The sequence below is a fragment of the Mytilus californianus genome, unplaced genomic scaffold (assembly GCF_021869535.1).
Source record: "Mytilus californianus isolate M0D057914Y unplaced genomic scaffold, xbMytCali1.0.p SCAF_10, whole genome shotgun sequence".
NCBI lineage: Eukaryota > Metazoa > Mollusca > Bivalvia > Mytilida > Mytilidae > Mytilus > Mytilus californianus.
Window position 1 is genome coordinate 4,723,852 of NW_026262582.1, and position 26,566 is coordinate 4,750,417.

A 26,566-nucleotide genomic window follows, 5' to 3' on the forward strand; every position below is an offset into this window, starting at 1 on the left:
CCTAAAAATCTGAAAATTTTTAACTGCGATAATGTTGTGAAAACTTGATGAGATTATATGTTTATATGTCTAATTGTTTCAGGTAAAAAAAGAATTTCATCAATTGCGTCATTAGAAGTGTCTATGTGACGTCATAGATATTGCCGAATTGCGTTAGAACGATTTTTTGCATAATTTGGCAACATTTACGACAGTTTTCCGAAAAATTAGCAGTTGCGCCACCCCTCGCCCACTAATATTTGTGCTGAAGTATTCTTTACATACTATATTCTTTACTTTTCAACCAAAATTTTAATGAGCAAGGGGTGGCGCCACATATGAAATCATGAAGAATGGCAGAAAACGATAACTTTTTTTTTTATAAAAAAGACTAATTTAAAAATGATTTTTTTTTACTCTTTCGGGCTTATATAGTTATATATATAAAGCAAATATAATTTTTTTCTATTATACTTTCAAAGATAATACACTTAGCACTACATACACATTAGATTTACTCAAACAATTTGAAGTTTAAAAAAACACCGTTACAGGGCCGTTTATTGGGGTTACTGGCTCTACTCCTTTCCAAACAAAATGAATCATGTGAATGATTCTAATACACAAGCATATGCTACCGTGTGGATGGTTCACCCTAGAACTTAAAACCTTCAGCAGCGATATGATACCCAAGAACTGATAGCATACATCAGCGACACAAATGTGTTTGATCTGATGTTAATTATATCGAACCGAACTTACCAATTCTACTTAAGCTTGTAAAACACATGTAGGATCTTCATAAATAAAATCCGATAAATCAATTATAATAAATGCTTTTTATAGATAATGTAAACATCATATGATCGATCAACTAACATTGTACAATACTTACCCCGCCACATTCTGTTTGTATGTGCCTGTTATTCAGTGGTTGTCGTTTGTTGCTGATGAAGGTAAACCCAGAAAAGCGCTTCGGACGCATGAAATTATCAAACGTGTTGTTTTCAATTTTTTTTTTTTTGATGTCTTACATATTTGTTTTTCGTTCATTTTTTTTGTATATAAATTAGGCCATTAGTTTTCTCGTTTGAATTGTTTTACATTTGTCATTTCGGGGCCTTTTATAGCTGACTATGCGGTATATGGGCTTTGCTCATTGTTGAAGGCCGTACCACATCTTCTTTTTTATATTTAGTACCTTATATCAACCTCGGGAAATTTTCGTCCCTTTTTCTCTTTGCAATGATTTATCGGTTGTCTTCTCCTTACGAGTTTTGATTGTCTATTCGATCTCTTCTGACTCTTTGTATTTAACTATGAGGAATTATGATGTAGGCCATGTCTTGCTTGTTAAATGCATTGCTACACGTATGCTGATGAAAACTTCAATTGAATCAATTTAAGTCACAAAGTGTTGATGATAATTTCTTTTTGAAACATGCTTACAAAATATTACATTAAATGTTGTCGAACACTTCTTTTGATGGGTTGAAATAAATTTCGTCGAAATGTGAACGATTCACGAGTTGATTTTTTTGTCAATCACGATTCACAGAAAATAAATTTCCATGATCACGGATTACGAAAATATAAAAAAAAAAAAAATCTGTAGAAAAACGGATCACGATAGCGAAAATGCGCCGATCACGAAGAACGAAAATAACCCATCAGGCCCCTCAGAATACATAAGAACAAATATGTTTAATAAGCAAAAAGATTTTTAATAAATTATTCAGAAATCAAGTTTTTTTCCCATTTTTATATCTTAGTTGTTATCTTAGCAAAACTACCCTTATCTATCTTACCGAAAGATGTATTTTGTCATTTTTAGATGTACAGTAAGTATTTTTCACATTCGTGTGTACATTTAGGTCTGCTGAAATTTTGATGAAAAAAAAACCAACTTTGTGAATTTGTCAAATGTAAAATCATATGAGTTTAATTATCAGTTATGAAATGCTTTTATTTGTAAAAAAGGCTTCTCTGATGTTCGATTGTCACATGCGTTTTTATAAAAGAAGATATATGACTCATAATTTCACGGAACAACCTCCTTATACGGACATGGCAATGCACCTTATCGCTATTTGGAAATCTGCGCCGGTTGATTCGAGAATCTGCGCCGCTTGACATCATACAACAATCACTTTTCCATTGTGGAGTCAGATATTTTCTATAATGACGTCAAAATTTTACGGGAACCTTTGTGACGTCCAGTAATGGCGGACAAATAGCGATAAGGTGTATACCCAAACGCTAAGTAATATTTATAAATGTTACCTTAACGTCACAGTGAGGCCTTTAACAAAGTATGTCGCCTGTGTTTCAAAACGTAGGTCTTTAACACCGTTCTTTAACTGATAGTCGATTAAACGTTTGATAAATGAAAGTTATGATGCTTATAAGTATCCATTTACAAGGGAGGTGGAGATATCAAAGGGGTATTCAAACTCAAAAGTCAATGACAAACTGACAACGCAATAGGCAAAAAAAAAAACAAACAAAAAAAACCCACAAAACTTAGAAAGCTAAAGACTGAGCAACACGAATCCCACCAAAAACCAACGGTTATCTCAGTATCGTGTCAAAGTCTTTTGTTTAGTTTATAACGACGATTGTATTCGAGTTCATGTTTATCAGGTTATTACTACAATCAGTTGATGTTGTGCTATAGTGAGGTGAAGTTGTTTATTCCTTTCTTTTAATTAACGTTGCAATCATTGCTGATCAAACAAAATTTCATAATTGACAATTTACATGTTTTTCAGATATCGTTATTGTTCCCGATCAATTATTTTATTTTCCCTCAATCATGGCATCCTTCTGCGCATTCAATGCCTAGGTTATCATCTTCACAGTAGGTATAGTGTACGGCTGGAATCGTGGTTTTTTGAGAGTTTTGATCAGGTTTTGTCGAGTGTGTTCACGTTTCTTCCAAGTGAATATTATCAAATGTAAACAAACAGACATCCATTCTGGTAAGACGTAAAAAATGGTGCTAGAACTTATATACAATATCATACAAGGTAAATAAATATTTGTGATACTAGTAAATAGATATTCTCAATCCTACATAATTTTGTTTTAAAAACATTTTATTTAGCCTTACTATGCTGTATTCCAAAATATAGATTAAAGCAATTTTTATAAATCTATACATAATTAGATATACAGACACTTTACAAAAAATGCTGCGTATTGTTGCATTAGTAACGACATTTTCGAGATAAAATTCTTTTTTTTATGTCCGTGGTTTTTCGAGAGTAGTCCGTGATTTTTTTTGTGCGTCCATGTTTTCTCGAGTGTAAATTCAATATTCCTATGGCTAGAAAAACAATATGTCTTAAAAACAATGAGATGGTTTAAATAGAGTACTATTCTAAGCACGAAATCAATGCATTGAACCAGTTCGATAATGCATACATTTCATAAATTGCATCGGTCATTTGTGTATATTTTGTTGTTTGGCAAGTCTTATTAATTACATGGACACCAGCATACGTATATTTGGATAGACCAAACATGTTTGCACCCAAGTAAAGATTGTTCAAATTCTGCACGTCCACTACGTTCAACCCACACAGGTTAGCGTATGTTTGGATCGATCCAAACTTTCCACTCTTTTAGTAGTTTCTTAGTTTTTTAACCCTTTCAGTAAGAGTTAGGGATTCGCAACTGTTATATATATATCAATCATAAAATATTATTGAGTGTAAAAACAAAGGTAGCATGAAATGAAATTGTAAAGATTAGGAGCACCCTGTACTCACTTCTAAAAAACTGTTTTAAAAATGACCCAGTGATTTCTTATATATCGTAATACTGCAAAGTTATTTTAAAATGTATTCATTACAGACAATTAGCATTAAATCGAAAATGGTTGAATTTGATCAGCATTTATAATATGTTTTTGTGACTTATTGGTATTCTTCACTAGATAATAGAAATAAACTAGAAAAAAGCTTTAAATACAAAGAATGCCTTTTGAGCTCACCTGGCCCAAAGGGCCAAGTGAGCTTTTCTCATCACTTGGCATCCGGCGTCCGTCGTCCGTCGTTCGTCGTCGTCGTCCGTCGTCGTTAAGTTTTACAATAATCTTCTCCTCTAAAACTACTGAACCAAATTTAACTTAACTTGGCCACAATCATTATTGGGGTATCTAGTTTATAAAATGTGTCCGACGACCCCGCTTACCAACCAACATGGCCGCCATGGCTAAAAATAGAACATAGGGGTAAAATGCAGTTTTGGGCTTATATCTCTGCAACTAAAGTATTTAGAGCAAATGACGGGATTAAAATGTTCATCAGGTTTAGATCTATCTGCCCACAAATTTTCAGACGAATCAGAGCACCCATTGTTGGGTTGCTGTCCCTGAATTGGTAATTTTAAGGAAATTTTGCAGTTTTTGGTTATTATCTTGAATATTATTATATATAGAGATAAACTGTAAACAGCAATAATGTTCAGCAATGTAAGATCTACAAATAAGTCAACATGACCAAAATTGTCAATTGACCCTTAAGGAGTTATTGCTCTTTATAGTCAATTTTTAACAATTTTTCGTAAATTTTTGTAATCTTTTACAAAAATCTTCTCCTCTGAAACTGCAGGAACAAATTTAACCAAACTTGGCCACAATTATCCTTAGGGTATTTAATTTAAAAAATGTGTCTGATGACCCCGCCTACTAACCAACATGGCCGCCATGGCTAAAAATAGAACATAGGGGTAAAATGCAGTTTTTGGCTTATATCTCTGAAACTTAAGCATTAAGAGCAATCTGACATGTAGTAAAAATGTTCATCAGGTTTAGATCTATCTGCCCATAAATTTTCAGACGAATCAAACAACCCGTTGTTGGGTTGCTGCCCCTGAATTGGTAATTTTAAGGATATTTTGCAGTTTTTGGTTATCATCTTGAATATTATTATAGACAGAGATAACTAGTAAATAGCAATAATGTTCAGCAAAGTCAGATCTACAAATAAGTCAACATGATCAAAATTGTCAAGTGACCCCTTAAGGAGTTATTGCCCTTTATATTCAATTTTTAACAATATTTCGTAATTTTCTGTAATCTTTTACATAAATTTTCTCCTCTGAAACTACTTTGCAAAATTAAATCACACTTGGCCACAATCATCATTGGGGTATCTAGTTTATAAAATGTGTCCGATGACCCCGCCTGCCAACCAAGATGGCCAACATGGCTAAACATAGAACATAGGGGGTAAAATGCAAGTTTTGTCTATTATGTTGAAAACCATTATAAAGAGAGAAAATCTGACCCGAGAAAAAATGTTCAGATTGTTGAGCTCTACCAATTGTCCATACATGTCTAAACTGTCAGATGACTTCTTATAGGAGTTATTGCCCTTAAATGACAAATTTTACCCTTTTTTAATTTTTGCCTTCTAAATTGAAAACTATAATAGATACAGAGAAACTTTAAAATTATCAGCAAGACAAGTTCTACAAATACATTTTGTAGTTCAACATGGTCGAAATCGTCAATTGACTCCTTTTTAGAGTTATTGCCCTTTGAAGATGATTTTGACCAATTTTTTGCGTTTTTGCCTTATATCTTATAATTATAATAGACAGATGGAAACTTAGCTAGGCAACAATGATCAGCAAAACAAAATCTACAATGAAGACAATATGAAGGAAATGGTCAGACAACTCCTTATTGGAGTTATTGCCCTTTAAAGACAATTTTCACCTTTTTTTTGCGTTTTGCCATATATGATAGAAAATTATAATAGATAAAAATACACTTTAAATAACAAAAATGATCAGCAAGTCAAGATCTACTAAGAATTCAAATTTTGCAGATATAGTTTAGAAGACTCACTCTTTATAGGAGTGATTGCCCTTAAATGAGGATTTTTTTTATCCTCTTTTGTGTTTTGAGCAAAAACTAAAGAAGATAGAGAGAAACTAAACAGGATAAATGATCAGCAATACAAGATCAACAAAACAGATTTTTGTCATAAATTCTATTCTTGTCTACAATGTTAGAGAGTGTCCTTTGTTGAATATGCACAAATACCAAGGTGAGCGACACAGGCTCTTTAGAGCCTCTAGTTTTTAATTCACATTTTCTTCGGAAAACCCGAACAGTTTGTAAAAAATCCTGGACGTTTTAAATGTTGCTCTCGGAAAAAATGGGGACAGTATGAAACACTGAATTGTGAGTAATATTCAAGGAAATCGTGCGCAGTTTGTGCTCAAAATGTGTATAGTATTCAGAGTAATATGAAAAATCATAAATACAACTATTATACTTGCGAAGTAGCAGTAAATCGATCTGTAATATCACTCGAAAAAAAAATAACATGTATTCCGATATTGCATTGATATTATAATGTTTAAGTATTGATTTGGAAATTATAATATACCAATGATAATATATATATATCATATTCATCCTATTTTGACTCCTCAAAATTTAAGAGTCTATCCTAAATTGAGGTAAATTGTATGGCTTTCCAAATACCGTTTCGATTCCTAACATCACTGAAGAGACATTAATTGTCGAAATCCGGATATGGTGTACAAAAACCTTTGCACCTTTTGTTTGCGGTATATCATCTTTTCCGCAAGTTTATTGTTTTCTGTTTAGTATTAAATTTTTAATTAAGATGCATTTATTACATCGGTGATCCGTTTATTTGGCAATCGCCAATGGCAGTCAGCAGGGTTTAAGAACATTTGTTGTTCGACCTGTTAGTCAAATGCGTTTTGTTAAAATATACTTTTTTTCACTTTTTTGGTCTTTTGGAAAATGTTGTTTGTCCTGTATTTAGACCCCTCTAACAAGAAATTTGTTTTGCATGCACACGTATAAAAATTGCGGTTTTTATCCAACGCAGTCATAGGTTTGAACGTTGTTTTTAATTTAGACTTGTTTATATTTTTTCGTTTGGGCTTGTATTATATTTGCCTTCGGGTTTAGATGATCCGTTCATCCTATTTTGACTCCTCAAAATTCAAGAGTCTATCCTAAATTGAGGTAAATTGTATGGCTTTCCAAATACCGTTTCGATTCCTAACATCACTGAAGAGACATTAATTGTCGAAATCCGGATATGGTGTACAAAAACCTTTGCACCTTTTGTTTGCGGTATATCATCTTTTCCGCAAGTTTATTGTTTTCTGTTTAGTATTAAATTTTTAATTAAGATGCATTTATTACATCGGTGATCCGTTTATTTGGCAATCGCCAATGGCAGTCAGCAGGGTTTAAGAACATTTGTTGTTCGACCTGTTAGTCAAATGCGTTTTGTTAAAATATACTTTTTCACTTTTTTGGTCTTTTGGAAAATGTTGTTTGTGCTGTATTAAGACCCTTCTAACAAGAAATTTGTTTTGCATGCACACGTATAAAAATTGCGGTTTTTATCCAACGCAGTCTTAGGTTTGAACGTTGTTTTCAATTTAGACTTGTATATATATATATATATATATATATATATATATATATATATTTATTAATTAACTACTCTGTTATTGGACTTAATATGATGAAAACTGCCTATGCAATATAAAAGTGTCAACTCGGCCAATACAGAATAACTCGGCCAATATTGATTTTTTTTCTGTATTGGCCGAGTTCTGATCCGGCCAATACAGGATTTCGGAACGTCTCTAGTTTTTAGATCGAAAGTCATGATAAACACTAACTGAAAGTAAACAGTCGTTAGGAAGACGCAGTTTTCATTTACTCACCACAAACATGACGAAACGTTCAGTGTGGCATATATTTCAGGCTGAAGACGGTCACATTCATTTGAAAAGCATTTTGTGAGCAGACAATTGAATTATTTCAGGTTTGGGCAACGAGTAGTTTATCACAAAGTTCATTTCTTGTCGACCTCAGGTACAACCGATTTACTGTTTACTTTCGCTTCTCATATTTTGTAAACTGTCATTAATTTTTCAACCCGAACCAGGCATATGCATTGTGGTAGGGTGACCTGTAATTGTTCAAATCTTGGGTCAGTTGCCTTATGGGTAGTTGTATCATTTTCAATCATAATTCAACTCCTACATTTTTTTAAAAATAATTTGTTTCTGCATTACACATGCAATGGCAGTACCTTTCCAATTACTATTTATGTGTTGCGATTAAATATGAACTGCAACACTTTATAGTGACTGGTAAGGATAGACAAATTCATCAGATGAGAAAATGTAGAAGACGCCTAGAAACAGCACCAGATCATTTGATATTGCAGCTTATAAACATAAATGGGAACTCAGATTTGGATAGTTCCACTTCAAGGTAAAAAAAGTTTATCTCTTGTGGTATATAAAACAATGTTAACACTGTAGTTAATTAATAAAGGTATCATTACGTGTATTTCTGTATTGGCCTTGTTATTGGTCCTTGGCCAGCTGTATTCGGTAGTTTTACTGTCGCAAATACCCGTTTACCTGTCTCCGCTACGCGTCGCCAGGTAAACTAAATTTGCGACAGTAAAACTACCGATGGACGTCCGCAATGCTTCAAATACAATACAGTTATCTCTTAATTAATACGGCAAACAATTTCTGTATACCGCTTTTTGTAAAAGTTTGTAACTGTGAAAAAACTTAGTCCATTTATCAGTATAATACGGCAAATTAAAATAAATATTTTTAAAATTTTGCTAAAGACATTATCTCTTAATCTTACACGAGCTCCTGCCAAAGTTTCATACAATTCTATGAAGGTTTGACAAAGAAATTGATGTGAAACCAACAATAACCCTAGAATGTATCTACTTGTCAACTGTTAAAAAACGAAGTCTATTTACCAGTAAAATACGGAAAAATGAAAATAAATCTTTTCAAATTTTGCTCTAGATACTGCATTTCGCAATGACGCGTCTGTCCAACTTTAGTAAAATTCCATGAAGGTTTGACCAAGTTTGTGATGTCTCAAAAACTTTAACCAGACTGAACCTTAATGTTGACGCCGTCGACGACGGAATCTAGGGTCGCCATGTCTTGCTTTCGCGGCATAAATGTCGCAGGCTCGACAGAAAGGGAACGGTTATCATGCAGTTTCAAATCTATTTCTATTTGACAATGTATTAATGGAATTGAGTCAAGTAAAAGTTGGACTGCGGTGTAACAGAAGTGTGGTCAATCTAAATAAAAGTGTTATTGTTAATTGCCACCTTCAACCTTAACCGAAATACATGTCTGAAAGGTCGTCATGGCTATAACCGCTATATTAGGATTCTTCATATTTGCGCTTTAAAAGGCGTTCCTTAAGAAATATTTGACATGAAATATGCAGGAATAGCTCCATTTCACCCCTCTACCAAACAAATGTATGCAGTGGAATGGTGCTTGTACAGAATCTGTCTAAAGCAACAAGAGAGTGAACTGGCCAGATTGGCAAACGACTTTTGAAAACACTCGTAGACTATACTATGGCACACAAAGTACAAAGGAATATAGAGAACAGTAAGACGTCAGTCATATGTTCAACAATAAGACATGTAGTTTCATTGAACATCTGGTGTTGGAACCTCATGTGTAACTATGGACAGAATTATGTTTCAAAAATGGCCACACTTCTAAACTACACTATACACACCCTGGTTTATATGATTTGAAAGGTTTGTTTGTCATTTGTTTTTAGCTTTCTTAGTGTGTACGTCATAATCTTATCGTGCGATGTCAGGTAGTTTTTATGAACATTTTTTTCTACTCTGAAGTAACATACCCGTTTCATTCAAAATGTCTTCCTTATTCCTGGAGGTTAATTTGAACTTTGATTAAAATTTTGTTTTCTTTTCATATAGTTTTTTCTTGTTCTCGTATCTTTTTGTATTCATCGATGGTTCTCAACTTGTATACCTGTTGTGACTGGAGCACCAACAGACATCATGATTTCTAGAACGTACATCACTGTTTTAGAGCTACCTTGGACATTTTTACAACGGGTAAAACTTCGTGGTAATGACTGCCTTATTGTTCAATTTTCTATTTACTGATTCAGACTTTTGAATATAGTCTGCATGTGTCTTGTTCCGACCTACCGTAATGCATTTTTAAGAATGAATTAAAACTGTATATGATTTCAAAGAGAATTGCCTCACTTATGCCAGATTGTTAAATAAATGAAAGCAGTTCAACAGAAGAACTGTTATCTTGAGTGTAATTTAAATTACAAAAAAAAACTAAAATTATTGAACGCAGTTGGACACATCATGATTTCCAGAACATGCACCAATGTGGTAGTTCTGCCTTGGGCATTTTCACAAGGTAATACTTCGTGGTAATGACTATACCTGTTTGTATATACTAATTTAGACGTTTGAGTAGTGGTTCCAAGTTTCGTGTTGTTTGTACTTTTAGGCTGAGTCTAAAATATTAAATTTGCTGTTTGAGAGTTAAATTCAATTTAAAGTCAATCGCCTTTTTGGTCGTAAGTAAAACTGCATAGGATTTCAAAGGGAATTGCCTCCCTTACACCAGATTGTTTAATAAAGGGAAAAACAATTCAACAAAAAAACGGTAATCATTATTGTCTTATAAGTTATAAAAAAACTTATTTTTTTTAATGCAGTTGGATTTGAGGATACCTTTGATAAACATTTGCTCCTTTGTGTACCCTACTTAATTAGGTGAGTTCGTATAGACAGTGTGATAATACATTGCAATGGATTATCAATAATACACAATGTTTTCAAAAATGTATTACATGTAAGTAATGTGTAAGAACAACACATAATTGTTTTCCTCACCTTGCCATATGGTCAATTGAGCTTGCTTCCGTTGTCGTTATTCGTTACCTTAACAGAAGGTGCAAGTGAGATTTCTTATGATTTGTAGTCCGTCATCGTCGTCCGTCATCTGTATTCCGTTAACTTTTACAAACATCTTTTCTTCTTAAAGTTTTGGACAATGCATAATTTCATCTTACGTAAAAAGTAAAGATCGACCAATTAGACAATTAGATTGTGTTCATCTATTTCAATAACAGATTTGAGACTGTGACATATCCTCGGGGTTTATCATATATAAAATACAAATTTAGAAATTAAAATATATTTATTGTTGAATGACTACAATTTTGTTTGAGATCAATTTTGCAAATCTTCCAATCATATTAGATATGGGTGTATATAAAATCTTTGCGATATCTTTAATCTTGAATTGTATTTTAACATTGCTAATTCTCATAAAATTTAAAGTATATAATAGGTAACCCCGAGAATCCGATCTCCTCAAAAGTGAAAGTTTCTGTACGTTAGTCAATATGTATAGAAACCAAACTTGACCAGAATCATTATTGGGATATTTTGTTAAAACTTGTCTTATGGTCCCGCCTTCCAACCTATACGGCTGTCGGTTTTGACTAATATTTTGAAAACCGCTAAAGATAGAGAATATTAAATGGGGCAAAAGTATTCAAGGTAATGAGATATACCCTACAGTCTGTTTACATTAAAACTATCAGTCGACTTCTTATAGGTCATTACCCTTAGTTGACGAATTTTTAACATTTAAGATGATGAAAGGTTCAAATATGAAGAAAAAAGTTTACAAAAACAGGTCCTGATTAATGTGCAAAACAGTAACAAAAAAACAAATCGTATATACATCAACAGAATCACAGGCTCCTGGCTTGGGAAAGGCACATGTAGAATGTGGCTGGGTTAAACATATTTTGCTGGCGTCAAACCCTGCCCTAGCCCGGAACAGAGGTGTAACAGAACAAAATAAGGACACACCATAAAAATCATTTGAAAAATGTTTAAATCAACGGGTCAATATAAAGCACAAAAATTCCTTACAAAAACACAAAAGAAATATACAGTACGAATTACGGCCATGTACTTGCAGTTACTGAAGGATATTATAAAGCCAATAACAACAAATACAAATCATGTATCGAGGACTATAATATAAATCATCACACACCAATAACCAATCGATTATGTGTAAAGACTTCATTAACAGCCAGAGAGCAACATGACCATGTGCAATGCCAAAATAAAGTTAACGACAGATTGTAGGACCATGAATGTACGTATGTATATAACATTACTATTTAGTTTGTTCACCTGAAATCTTTTTGTTTCATTTTACTTTTGTCCGTCATTCTGTCAATCTTTCGAACAAGTACACCTTACAATCATTATATACACCCAATGTATATGACCTACTGATTATCATATCTGAGAGACAGACTTTACCATGAATTTACCATGAAAATTGAATCCTTTACTGATCTTTGATATAAGGTCGAGGTCAGGTGAACCCTGTCTGACAGATATGTTGACCTCTCAAGGATCCCATATACCAAAATATAGTTATCATATTTCTCATAATAAGCGAGTACTTCACATGACAAAAAAAAAACACTTGTAAATGTTGTTCCAGCGGCCACTTAACCATTAAATGAGGTCAAGGACAATAAACATATGACAATCGGAAACTTCGTCAAATAAGGCATCTGCATAGAAGTTATGAATCACCAAGTCCATTCACCTTCTGAAATATAAAGCTTTTTGCAAAATCTATAGGAAAGAAAATATCAATGTGTTTATTTTTGTTTTGTCCTTTCTATCCACTCCAGTGGTACGTAGTCTCCGTTGTCGATGATACAGTGGGAGTTAAAAGTTAAAAATCAATGACTTTATTTAATCAACCATTTCATAAAAAAATACCAATATGTGCTATGATACAGGCAAACACAACCCAACAAACCCGTAAAAGGTGCTTGTTTTAGTATAATTTTTATGTTATGTTGTTTTACGTACTTTGTGATAGTCCACTAATACAAATTGAAAAGGGATGATTGAGATTTCATAAACGGATATATCCATGTGTCAATCCTTTAGACAAGAGCTTTTTTAGTGGTTGTCTCAGGTCATATCTTAACGTTTGCGGGGTTATTTTTGCTATTTTGAAATTTGGTGTTGATGGCATTTCTGTGATAGATTTTGTTTCATACAAACAAACTTGTTTTTACCTGACGAGTTAAAGCTTAGCTTATTATAGAGCCTGTATATTGACCTCTTGGTGTCTTCTTAATTTGAGTCTTCTGTTGATTTCTCATTGGTGTATATTCCTATTTAACATCCACTTTCATTTATACAAAGAGTTGGCACATCAATCATGGTTTAATTGATGCTTCATGAGCAACAATTTCATATTTTGCATTAATCAGCTGAATTAATAAGCTTTTACTGTGATAATTTTGTGATCTTCTGTCAGCCATTTTTTCTGAGAAATTTCAAATGGCTGAACTCAAACTGCTAATTTCACAGATTGGAAATCGAACAAAGGCATACATTTAATGGTAAGTAAATAATGTTAGAATAGTGAAAAGAAATCGTTATCAACTTTTTATTAACTAAACAAACGTGTGTCAAACATAACACACGGAAAAATGCAATGAAGGCATAAAGTGAAATAAATCTTAAAATTACAGATCAATTAGCTATACATATATCAATAGTTCCCACTCCTTAGTACTATAGTTTAACCAGTCATTTAAACACGTCAGGGTTAACCTTAGTCATGTTAATGAAAAAAGGATTCTGCCTTGATGTTTTACTAGTCAGTTTAACATGGTAGAGTATACCTTTATGACATTTCCTGTGATGTTTTATTATTGTGTTGTGTATTTCCACAAAGCAAAACAATTGCTACTTTGGCTTACACTATAACATATGGACAAATCATGTTTTTGGTCATATATACCGGAAAGTATAACAAACAGGGGAAAAACCTTACATCAAATTAATAAGAATGTCACGATCAACCATCTTTCTCTTGGTTCATAAGCAATCAACTCCTCAAGAGTGCACACGCTTAAAAGAGGGACGAAAGATACCAGAGGGACAGTGAAACTCATAGATCGAAAACAAACTGACAACGCCATGGCCAAAAATAAAAAGACAAACAGACAAATAATAGTACAGATGACACAACATAGAAAACCAAAGACTAAGCAACACGAACCCCACCAAAAACTTGGGGTGATCTCAGGTGCTCCGGGAGGGTAAGCAGATCCTGCGCCACATGTGGCACCCGTCGTGTTGCTTATGTTATTACAAATCCGGTAAATAGTCTAATTCGGTAAGTCACATTCGTGAAAAGGGAGGGTATTGTAGTTACGACATAAGGAACATTAATTGTTTCGCCTGCTTTACTGATCATGATATGATAATGATGAAAATCTATAACATAAATGGTTTACTATAGGTCTAACACAAACTTAACACCATTCATGTATATTATGTCAAGGTCAGAAGAAAACTGACATACTTATATGTACATGTACATCTTATAATCACTCATTGCCGAGGACTGTAATGACTATGGGACACATTATGTTGACAAAACTATAAGAGATATACCCTAAGAAGGAAATCGTTCCAGATTGGTCAGCAGATGTTAAAATTATATTTACAACAAACCACATGGACTGTTTATGAGCCAGAAATTTTCAAACGTGCCTGACCGTGGTTAATGACTCTTTTCCGGGAAAGGGGGATGTCGTTGTTGTAATGATTTGTCACTATGATACTACTCTTCTCGTAGGTATTCTTATTGCATATATGTTATATACTTCGAGTTCTGACTTCTAGATTAATTTGGTTACAAAATTCATGAAGGTGTATGTATTCTGTGCAACATCAATTTCATGAACGAATAATATTCACAATAAAAAAAATTAGAGCTAAATATGCATAATAATTAATTGTCTCAAACAAAAAAAAGAATTTCTTCAAAATAGTAGAGTTTATGTTATTTGTGAAAGCCCTTCGGAATTGTTTCTTGATTACCCTCTGAAAATATGAAGAAATAAATATAATCTTTATAACACAACAAGTACATATTAAATGTAACCACAACAAAAGTATGCTGACAATTTCTGAACAGTCTATATATTGTGATTCTACTGTGAGTGTACCATGTGTACCATTATAACTAGTAATATTTGGGTCAGTATGACATTGTACAGAGAAATCGACACCATTCTTATACGTAATAGTATAGGCTAACCTTGTACATGAGATATTTACAGAACTAAACTCTGTACAATTTGAAGTTGTTATGTTCAGTGTATTTGTATCGTGCGAGATTAAACGATCTGGCGCGTTTAAAATAATAACTACAAAAGTTATCATAAACATGTAAAAAATACACAAAAAGTATAGATTTAGAAAACCTATATTCTCTCTATTCCTATCGTTTAATAACTTGGATATAACAAACGTTAAAAAGTACTTGGTTACGATTAGCAGGTTACAGAAAATAACAAATGCTAACATTGCAAACATAGTGATGGCTCTGAATGCATGGTACACTTGGTATACAAATGCACCAATTGATAATAAAAACCCACATCCCATTAATAAGACAATAATAAAAAATCGCCGATGATAGGAACAACTCATGTCAAACCTTATTAACAATAATAACCAAAAAGGTACAATAATGAGTAATATAACGTATAGGCTTCTCTTCTGTTGTACCAAGGTAATATTATCAGATTCTGTGACTTCCTCAACGCAATGAAATACATTTTCACTGTCATTACTTAAAATGTAGAAAGCAGTAATTAGTAGGCCAAACGCGAATGCAATAAAGACAAAAGCAAATACGTAACAAGTCTTCCCAAGTGATTTTGTATATTCTGCACTATTGTTTATGATTGTTTCTGTATCGCAACAGCTATCAATTAACTCTAACGCTGAAAAGGACATGTCATTCAATAAATAAGGATTTGCTCCTTTCTCTAGCAATGTTTCTATACAGTCACTGCTTTCCTTTTTTAAAAGGCACCTGTTTAAAACGGAATGTAAAGGTGTATTTCCTGCACTGTCTGGCAAGTTTACATAGTCTCGACAAACATTTCTAAAAGCGGTTTTTAAAGTGATATTAAAACATGTGGTACTGAAAACTGATATAGGTGCTTTTTCATACTCTCTCATCTCATTTGCGTTTCGAATAGTTGCCAAACACTGGTCTTGAGAGCTATGAGTGAGCAATAACTGTGTTGCCCTTTCACTAGTTGCGTAATGTAAAGGGGTTCTATCGAAATCATCACGAACCTTAACTTCAGCTTTATTACGAAGCAGAACAGATAGTATCTCGGTATTATTGTTTATAACTGCTAGATGGACAGCAGTTAGTCCGTTATTGTCAACTATGCTTACTGTCGGTGTCGGCTTTCTACACAAAAGTCCTCTTTGGTCATCTTGGATAAATTTAACAGAGGAATCTTCGTTTCTGGGTAATTCGTCATTGAATAAAACCTTCACAGCTTCTACATTATTTGAAAGTACAGCGTAATGTAGTATTGTCCACCCGCTCTTTGTTGTAGAGTCAATATACTCGGATGGAATATTTGAACTCAGTTTGTGTAAGTCGTTATATCTGACTGCGTTATGAAACTCGGTCTGGTTTAAATCATATTCAAGAATCAAACTAGTTAATTGGTGTTTGTTTGAAGTGACCAAAATTGGTATCTTCATGTCAAACCTTTCTCGAAGGTTTACATGTGCTCCATTGCGTAAAAGTAAGCGTGCCATATCACAGCGACCTGACTTAACTGCTATATATAAAGGTGTTTCCCCCCTTTCGGAAAAACAGTTAACGTCTGCTCCAGTACAAATTAATTCTTTTACGATATCTAAGCTACCACCGAGAACAGCCAGGGGAAAGAAGGGAATTGAAAATGATAACCACATTCCTGCCAGATTTATACACAAAAACCATTTATGCTCTGAAGGTGTCATCGTGCTCCATGCATATCGAAAGAATTCATAACAACCAAAGGCTACAATCCAGTGCATAATTGTACTTCTTAAAGGCGGAGCCTGTATAACTCGACTAATGGCATCTCTGTTTTGGAATTGATTATTGGATAAAATCTTTAAAGTCTTTCGAATGAAAGACTGATCGATGGTCTGTCTGTACTCAGAACTAGTCTTAAAAAAAGGATTTTTGGATCCCAGTATGCTCCTTTTTTTTTCAAAAAAGGTTCCAAATATACGAACAAAGTTTCTATTTTTAAAAAGGTGACTCATCAACAAAGTGGAAAATCTGCCACTTTTTAATTCAGTCCACAATCTAGTATATAACGGTATAAAACGATCCTCATTCAATTCATCTTCCCGAATACACACAATATTTTCACCAACATTTTCATTTATGTTTTCATTAGAATAAACTCTTAATCGATCTCTTATAAACCAGATATTACAGTCTGTAAACATTTCTTTGGGATTCAAAGTACAGAAATGACAACTGACTGTCTCTTCGAGAGCATCGTGAATAAATCGGAAATTGTAACTGTCTTTTGTGAAATAAGATCCTACAGCAGAAAGGGCGCTATCCTCAAGTTCTTTTTTAGACATGTTTTTTTCAAGTCTGCAAGTTTGCATTATTTTGTTTATTTTATCATCAAATTTATGCGAGTCAATGTCAAACAAACTTCTACTAAATGAACCATTAAACAACATACATAGCACCAACACGCAATATAACTTCTTATTTACATTACTAATCTTATCAAGTTCCTCCTTTAAAAGTGAAAATGGTTGCCTAAAGAATGGGATTTTTTTTCTGAATCTTTCCTCATTATTTGAAACTAATTTGCAAAGAAGAGGAAATGCATAAATCGTTTTACACATTTTCTCAACCTCCTCTGTTTCAATTTCGTTTTCCAGATTATTTCTCCTAAGGTGTTTCATTAATATGTTCTGCTTTTCCTCTTTTGAAAGAGCACAAGACTCGTGCTCTAAATTTATGACTACTTTGTTTAAAATTGTCAATGTATTATTAAATCTTTTATGGAGTGTTATTTGTAATCTCAATGTACACACTATTTTCTTTGAACCTAATCCTGTGTCTAAGCAGCTTATTAGCTTTTCGTTTTTTCTTTCCCATTCATCCAACAGGGTCGGACTTAAATCGTATTTACCAAGGACATCATCAACAAGAAACAATTGTTTTTTCTTTGTTGTGTATTTGATTATATCCTCTGGGGACTCTATCGGAACAATTTCATATCCATTCAGTTTAAATTTCAATGCAATATGTCGGACGGTGGCAGTCTTTCCTAATCCTGAATTTGATGTCACCACAACACAGCTACAATTCTTTACTTTATCATAAACAAGTTTTGATCCCACTGTCTCATGAAAACTTTCGTCATCTTTTATCCATGTTTCAACCAAAGTTTCATTCGCTTCTGAAAAGATTCATATGTATTGAATTAAGTATGATTGTCTTTGGCATATTGAGTAGAAACTCTAAACAAGAGTACATGTATTAGCCACATTATTAAGGTTTTGAATTATCTGACACAACAAACAAGAAATATGTAAATTTACATGTTTAGTTTTTTCTAACATCCTGATCGGCAGGTTTGAATTTTAAATGATTTCACAGTGTATTCTCAAGTAATGAATGGAAACCTTCAGCTTGGTTACTTTCCACATTATCAAGGGGCAAATCTCTGGATGACAAATTTGAAAAATTAAAACTTGGTCGGTGTACTATATAAAAATGCCCTACAATATTTCAAAATCAGAATTTATTTGTCAAGGCTTACTTGATTTATTAAACGAACATTCTAAAATGACATGCTTCTAATGCTATGTAAACAACAGCGTGATAAAATTCTCGATATATCTACACTTAATGCAGACTCAGAGATGTACATAAATAGCTGTTACAATTTACCTCCCCTGTAAATTCACATGTAGTATATTAACCTTTGTGCAAACACTATGTCGATTTCGCTGTGTTAAAATTCAAATTAACACTAAAACTACAGAACCGTTATTTCTATTCTAATGCATAACAAAAAGATGTAATACATAAAGCTCTGAAAAATGTAAAAAATAAGAAGAAATTAAAATTCCACAAAATTCCAATAATGCTTTTTGCGCGATAACGTCAATTCATAATATGACGTCAAATGAATGAAAACGTTTAAGCTGAAGGGTTTTTAGTTACGTGAACGCTCTAAATTCTAATGATATTACATTAAAATGGAGTTTTGAGGTAGTTGTTGATCTATTGACTTATTCGCACATTTACCGAGTTCAGCAAGTCAACATGGGAGCTCCTTAGTGACGAAATGTCAAGTGTGGATTTGACGGTAGCTTACGCAAAAAAATGTAAATTAAAAATGGCAATTGTTGGGATTGAGAATTAAAAGAATTAAATATATTTTTTTCTATTTGTTTTTTAAGAAATAACTCATGCAAGCTATAGATTTATTGGAAATGTTTAGCTTTATCTAACAGGAAATACAATAGAGCAGCAAACCACATGGCATACTTACCCTCGCTTCAGTTTTTAAATACCCGTATTTGTTATATTAGAATCGAAATAATTTATGCTAGCCATAGATTTGTTTGGGCCTTTATATTAGTTAATTTTGTCCATCACTAACGCTTGCCTTACAATTTGAATATAACTGTCAAGACCGTGTGAACATTTGCAACAAATCTATGGCTTGTAATAAAAGGCAGGCGTAACCTATGAAAGGGGACGAAATCCGCATGAAATATTTTTTTGAATTGAAGCATATTTGAACTTCAGAATCGAGCCTCCTCGTGGGTTTGTTTTAATTATGTGATTACTAGACCAAATATTTCATATAAAATAAGAAGATGTGGTATGATTGCCAGTGAGACAACTCTCCACATAAGACCAAATAACACAGAAATTAACAACTTTAGGTCACCGTACGTAAGGCCTTCAACAATGAGTTAAACCCATACTGCATAGTCAGCTATAAAAGGCCCCAAACTAGAAAACTAACGGCCTGATTTATGTACAAAATAATGAACGAAAAACAAATCTGATATACAGCAACAAACGACAACCACTGAATTACAGGCTCCTGATTTGGGACAGGCACTTACAGAATGTGGCGGGATTAAACTAGTTTGAAGGCGCGCCAACCCTCCCCTAATATTGGACAGTGGTGAAACAGTACAACATAAGAACAAACTATAAAAACCAGTTGAAAAGGGCTTAACTCATCAGATCGATACAAGGCAGAAATACATCTAACAAAAACACAGAGTGGACGGGGCAAGGAACTTATACATCCCCACAACGAAAAGACAATAAGTACAGATCTGAGAGTACTCGCAGTTACTGACAGATAATTCAAAGCCAATAACAACTGATAAAAAAATCATGTATCTAAGACTAAAATATCAATACGTACACATCCAACATCCAATGGATTTAGTGTGAAGACGTCATTAACAGTCAGAAAAACATGACATTGTGCGATGCAAAGATACAGGTATCGACAGATTTTTGAGCCATTCATGTACATATGTATATAAAATAAAATTTTGTTAGATGTTATTTTACTGATAACACAATCAATATTAAAACCAATAAAAACAAAATATTCAAAGATCTAATCAGAGTGTTGAATTGGTAATAAGTTTATTTAAGGGATCGATAACTTTACCCGGATCGTATCTAAATTTCCGGGCTCGGTAAACATTTCCGTAAAATTTAGGATGTGCTATCCCGTTAAAAATAAGTTTTCTACAGGTACAACAAAACTTCCAAACCAAATCTTTATATCTATGAAAGAATTTAGTAAAGGTTTTAAGTAATTTGCTGTAACGAAATCATTGATTTATAAATTTACCAGTAATACATGATACATAGATAACGTTCATTGAAATCCAAAACGTCAAAACAGACACGGCCATAGCGAACAAGTTGTGATAAATAAACACCGTAAGATGGTGCCAAAGGAACATCACCGTCCAAAAAAGGAAAATTAACAATAGGGAACGAAAAGTCGTCCTTTTTGTCTTAAATTTTAGTGTAGATGTTTCCCGTGTATCACTGAAATATCTAAATCTAGGAAAAGACTGTTATACCTGTTTACATTTGATTTATTTAAAGTAAGTTCCGTTGGGTAAATTTCGGCAGCATATTTAGAAAATTCTTGATTATTTAACGAAAAAATATCGTCAAGATAACGATAAATGTTGTTGAATTTATCAATTAAATGCAATTTAGACGGGTCTCTACTGAGTTTGGCCAGTAACTGTGATTCATAACAGTACAAGAACAAGTCTGATATTAATGGTGCGCAATTGTAGCCCATATGAATACCTACAACCTGTCGATAAACTTCATTGCCGAAACGTATATAAATATTATCAAAATTAACAGCTTCAATCATCTCATCATTTCATCATGATTATTTGATTATCTAGGACTGTAATTGTGATTAATTAATTACCAAGTGTTAAAAAATAAATAAAATCGTATATAAACTTATGGTGACCTAAGATATGTTTTGAATATCTGACGAAAAAAAAAAATCGTTGTAAATAGCAAAAATATAAAATTTGGCATAAAAAGACGTCATCATGTTTTCAACTCGCTCGGCTCAATCATTTTATTTGTTAAGATTCAAATTCTAAGTTTGAATTCTTTCGTCCAGGTAAGTGTTTTTTAACTGAAGTGAATTTTCTGACTTCTTGAATAAAGGGTATGAACAATGTGCTGAAATTGAATGAAGGTGTGATTAATGTCAATGAGATAATAACTGACATACTCAAAAAAGTTCCCTGAAGTCACAAACAACTTCCCGTTTTTAAAGATCTAGATCCACCACTGATGCAATATTGAATTTATCAATAATAATATGAATAGATATTGTTTGCATGTATTTTTGTTATAAAGAATAAAATTATTGTTGAGGGGGGTTGAAATGTTCATGTCCTTAGAAGAGGGTGGGGTCTTGAATTTTTAAAATTATGTGTTTTTTATTGGTGTGTCTTGTTAAACCTTTAAGTTTAAATTAGATATTTTGACCTTGTGCTGATTGAGTTTGGGGCCATCCAGAGCTGACCGCCTGTTGGTGGGTAGTTCCTGCTCAGTTGTAGACGATGTTGGAAGCTCTAGATGTCTTTTTGTGCATTGAATTTGGGTGATTTGGTGATGTCTCCGTGCCATTGTTCCATTACTTTTATACAGACAGCTTGTCAACCCGATCTATCAAAGACGACAAATGAGGGCCCAAGCTCTCCTGGCCTTTTGAATAGTTAAAAAAAAGGTTTGTCATATATTCTAATAAAAATATTTGTGTTTGTGATTGGCCATGAAAAAAAACCAACATGTGTTCTGGGTAAAAAAAAAGTTGACTTGGGGTACAAATCCCTGCCCTACCCCCAGAGAAATAGTTGCTCCCTTAAGAACAATAGAGCTTGAATATTGAGTAGGAAGATGATACAATTATTCTTACATCAGAATACTGTACGGAATTATTCTTCAACCAGCAAAAGATGCAAGTGATACTGTTTCACCCGAGGAGATGGATGAGAAAGAGGAATGAGCTTTATACAAACAAAATCAAAGAAGAAGAAAACGAGCAAGACATGCCAGAAAAGACCCAGATTTCATTTACAACAGATCCCTTTGAAGATTTTTTTTGTTATGTTGAAAATATTTTAGATTTAAAAAGTAATTTAATGATTACCAAGCTTATAGTTTATAATTATTTGATTACTAAAAAAAATAAATTTCTGAAAATCTAAGGAAATATCTAATGATTATGTGATTATATTGTCAAAAATTGGTGATTATATGATTACTGGGATCCCCCCCCCTCCATGAGGGGCCTCATAATCTCTTGAAAAAAGAAACGGTAATAGGGAAACGGTTCCGATGTTGGTCCTGTTGTTAGGGATTTTAGTTGAGACGTCATTATCAATATAAACAAAGAAACGCTATCATCAGGTAACGTTTTTGTTTTCATATCAAAGAATTATTAAAATGAAATTGTTATAATTTATATCTTTAAAACGACTAAGATACCAAGTCAGCTTGTTATTCTTATCAGAAACTGAAATCTGACCGATTGTTCAGGTGAGTTTCCCAAGAGAACACATTTTGTTTGCTTTAAAATCGTATGTTGAATAAGCTCCAGATTCGTTTTAAAATGTAAAAAATATGTTTTAATTGCTTACCTGGCAGTATTCTTTCGACAATCAAAAACAACAAATTTGCGGAAAACAATATGATGCTCCTTCTTTATATTTTACTCAAAGTCTCCTGACAAACGAGACCGGAAGTAAGAAAGAGATTTCTGCGCAAATGCGGAAAACGTTTGAAAAAAGTTAACGATTTTGAGTTCATTAGTATATTTTTTTTCATTTTATTGATTTTCTTACTTTATGTTAGGACATCGTCCCCATATAAATTATTTCTTAGACTGAAAATTAACCAAAATATTTTTTTTCTTCGTTTAATTGAGAAAAATTAATGTGAAGTGACACACATAAAATGTATAGAACTGTAACCCGACCTGTGTTTAGTCATTTCAAACTTGTTCTTTTTATAAAATTGAAACAAACCTGCAATGTTTTTTGGAAGATTTCCTTCTTTGTAAGAGGAGAAATCGCTTTCTAATTGTTCTTTTTCTTTTTCACATTCCAGGTATTCTTTTTTCAGTTGCTTCAGTTCTGCGTTGGCTAATATTTTTGCTTGTACCCCATCAAGATCGTAGCTCAAGATTTCGGTGATCTCGTTGGGTCTTTGACTTTGATTTAAAGATGTTAATGCCTAAAATATAAGAGTATACACGTAATTAATGATACTAAAATTTCTAAACGAATACAACTTTTTAAACATTTGATCACATTGATTTTATGATTTAATAAGAAAAAAAAACAATTTGGCATACATCAGCTGTTGTATTATTCTTTATGGTGTCACGTGTATAATTAAAACCTTTTAACTTTTAATATGTTACGTCATCTGCCGTGGAGTTCCATACCGCATTAAAAAATAATGACCCTTTGTTATAAAAAAAGAACGTATAATAAACCTTAGCGTTTTCATACAATATTGCTGAAAAATGAATAGTTCTCTTAATATGTTTGTGTTTACAATTGGCCATTTAGTTAATTAAAATGAATCAAATGATTGTGTGTTTATTACGATCATGTTTAAAGTGCATTATATGCATATTTTAAGGTGACCAATCGACATAAATATCTTGCGCGAGCTCGTTTGCAGAATCTATCCCACTCACGTGCACTTCACACAGTGTCTGAGGACCTTACTAAATCATGAACCACTGGTACATTAAGATAAAGCTGAGGCTATATTTATATGAACTGTGACATGTAAAGATACTCCTTAGGCACCATCAAAACTATGGTGAATTAAATGTGTCCGACAATAAGATGGACCATATTATTTGACTTGATATAAATCTGCCACCCATGTATTCAAAATCCCGTTTTCTTTATTTCATGTCATTATTACAGCGAAAAATATCTAAAATTTTGTTTGTAGAAATATGCTTTGGTTGATACAACGTACCTTTTCAACCCGATTCCAATTGTCTGTGAATTCGTTGGAATCCATACAAGTTACTGTCGTATGTGCCAACTGATTTCTGTACCACTTCAGTGTAGCCAAGTCCGCTCCTGGCAAAATTTCATTCGGCTGCGGAAGTTGATCCCAACCATTGGTAGGTGGTACTAAACCTCCTAGATTACGCAGCAAAAATATCATCATTGTCAGATCAAAGTCCTTGGAACAGGTAGCTAGAAAAAACAACAATGACGGACGATAAGAGTAATGGTCAAAGCATACATATCATCATCGTCAGATCTAAGTCCTTGGAAGAAGTAGCTAGAAAAAATAATGCAGGACGAAAAGAGGAATGGTCAAAGCAAACATATCATCATTGTCAGTTCTAAGTCCTTGGAAGAAGTTGCTAGAAAAAACAATGAAGGACGAAAAGAGGAATGGTCAAAGCAAACATATCATCATTGTCAGTTCTAAGTCCTTGGAAGAGGTAGCTAGAAAAAACAATGAAGGACGAAAAGAGGTATGGTCAAAGCAAACATATCATCATTGTCAGTTCTCAGTCCTTGGAAGAATTAGCTAGAAAAAATAATGAAGGACGAAAAGAGGAATGGTCAAAGCAAACATATCATCATTGTCAGATCTAAGTCCTTGAAAGAAGTAGCTAGAAAACAAAATGAAGGACGAAAAGAGGAATAGTCAAAGCAAACATATCATCATTGTCAGTTCTAAGTCCTTGGATGAAGTAGCAAGAAAAAATAATGAAGGACGATAAGAGGATGGTCAAAGCAAACATATCATCATTGTCAGTTCTCAGTCCTTGGAAGAAGTAGCTAGAAAAAATAATGAAGGACGAAAAGAGGAATGGTCGAAGCAAACATATCATCATTGTCAGTTCTAAGTCCTTGGAAGAAGTAGCTAGAAAAAACAATGAAGGACGAAAAGAGGAATGGTCAAAGCAAACATATCATCATTGTCAGTTCTAAGTCCTTGGAACAAGTAGCTAGAAAAACAATGAAGGACGAAAAGAGGAATGGTCAAAACAAACATATCATCATTGTCAGTTCTAAGTCCTTAGAAGAAGTAGCTAGAAAAAACAATGAAGGACGAAAAGAGGTATGGTCAATTTCCCTTGAAACATTCACACTTTTAACATTTTCAAAAAGATCTTCAATCTTTTAAATAAATTACAATATCACACCATTAAACATGTCAAAATTATACTTTGATGTAATAATAACATTGTCATATTTTTAAATATGTAGTGTAACTACATCTTCCTAAAGAAAGATCAAAACTGAAATTTTAAACAAATTTCGAGCTATTTTTTTAACAAGAAGCTCCCAAGAACCTTAATTAGTATTCTGGTAAAGTATGCCATTTTGATATTTTTTTCTCTATTGCAAATCAGTTCTTTTGCGTATTTGTAGGTTTATTAATTGTAATTCATTTAGTTCTTATATACATATGATGATTCCTTTGTACTGTTTACAGTTATACATATCTTTTAAAGTGTTTGAGTAAAATTCGTCTTATAACTAGCCTGACAATGTGTGCATATTGGTTTGCTTGTAGATCTTATTTTAATTTACTAATAATTTTTATTTTCTAAATGTTTCTCTCTAACTCCTTTTATAATAGTGTTTGAAAAACATTCACAATATGGACAATTTTTTCATGATGACTGATTTTCAGATCATTTTTTGGTGAACATTTTGGCTATATAGTTGTTTTCTATCTTGATTTGTTTCTGCAAAACAAAATCACAAACTGGATGAAAATGGTTAATCAGGGAAATAACTCCTAAAAAGGAAAATGACAAGTTAACTTGTTTGAAAATCCTTTTGTGTTATACATGCCTGCCAACATTTCAAAATGCCGATGGGTTTTACGTGTAAGATGGATCTCATAGTCCTACAAAACCTATGAAGGAGCCTTCCAATTCATTTTAATGTTGTTTATTTGCTTCTCCATGCTTTTATAATCATATACCCATGGTAAAATTGATTGTTTTGTTTTAGATTATGGACACAATTGCTCTTTCAAAATTTCCAATAGGGAGCCTCCATGGGGGTAATCCCCCGAAAATAGTGACAGTCGGCAGGTATGGCTATAAATCTTTTCTATTTAAAATTTCCCTCGATGACGACCCACGTCAAGTGATGGAAAAAAGCTCACAAGGCCTTTTAATACAGGTAAGCGAAAAATGAATGAGGACATTCTTAATCAAACAAAA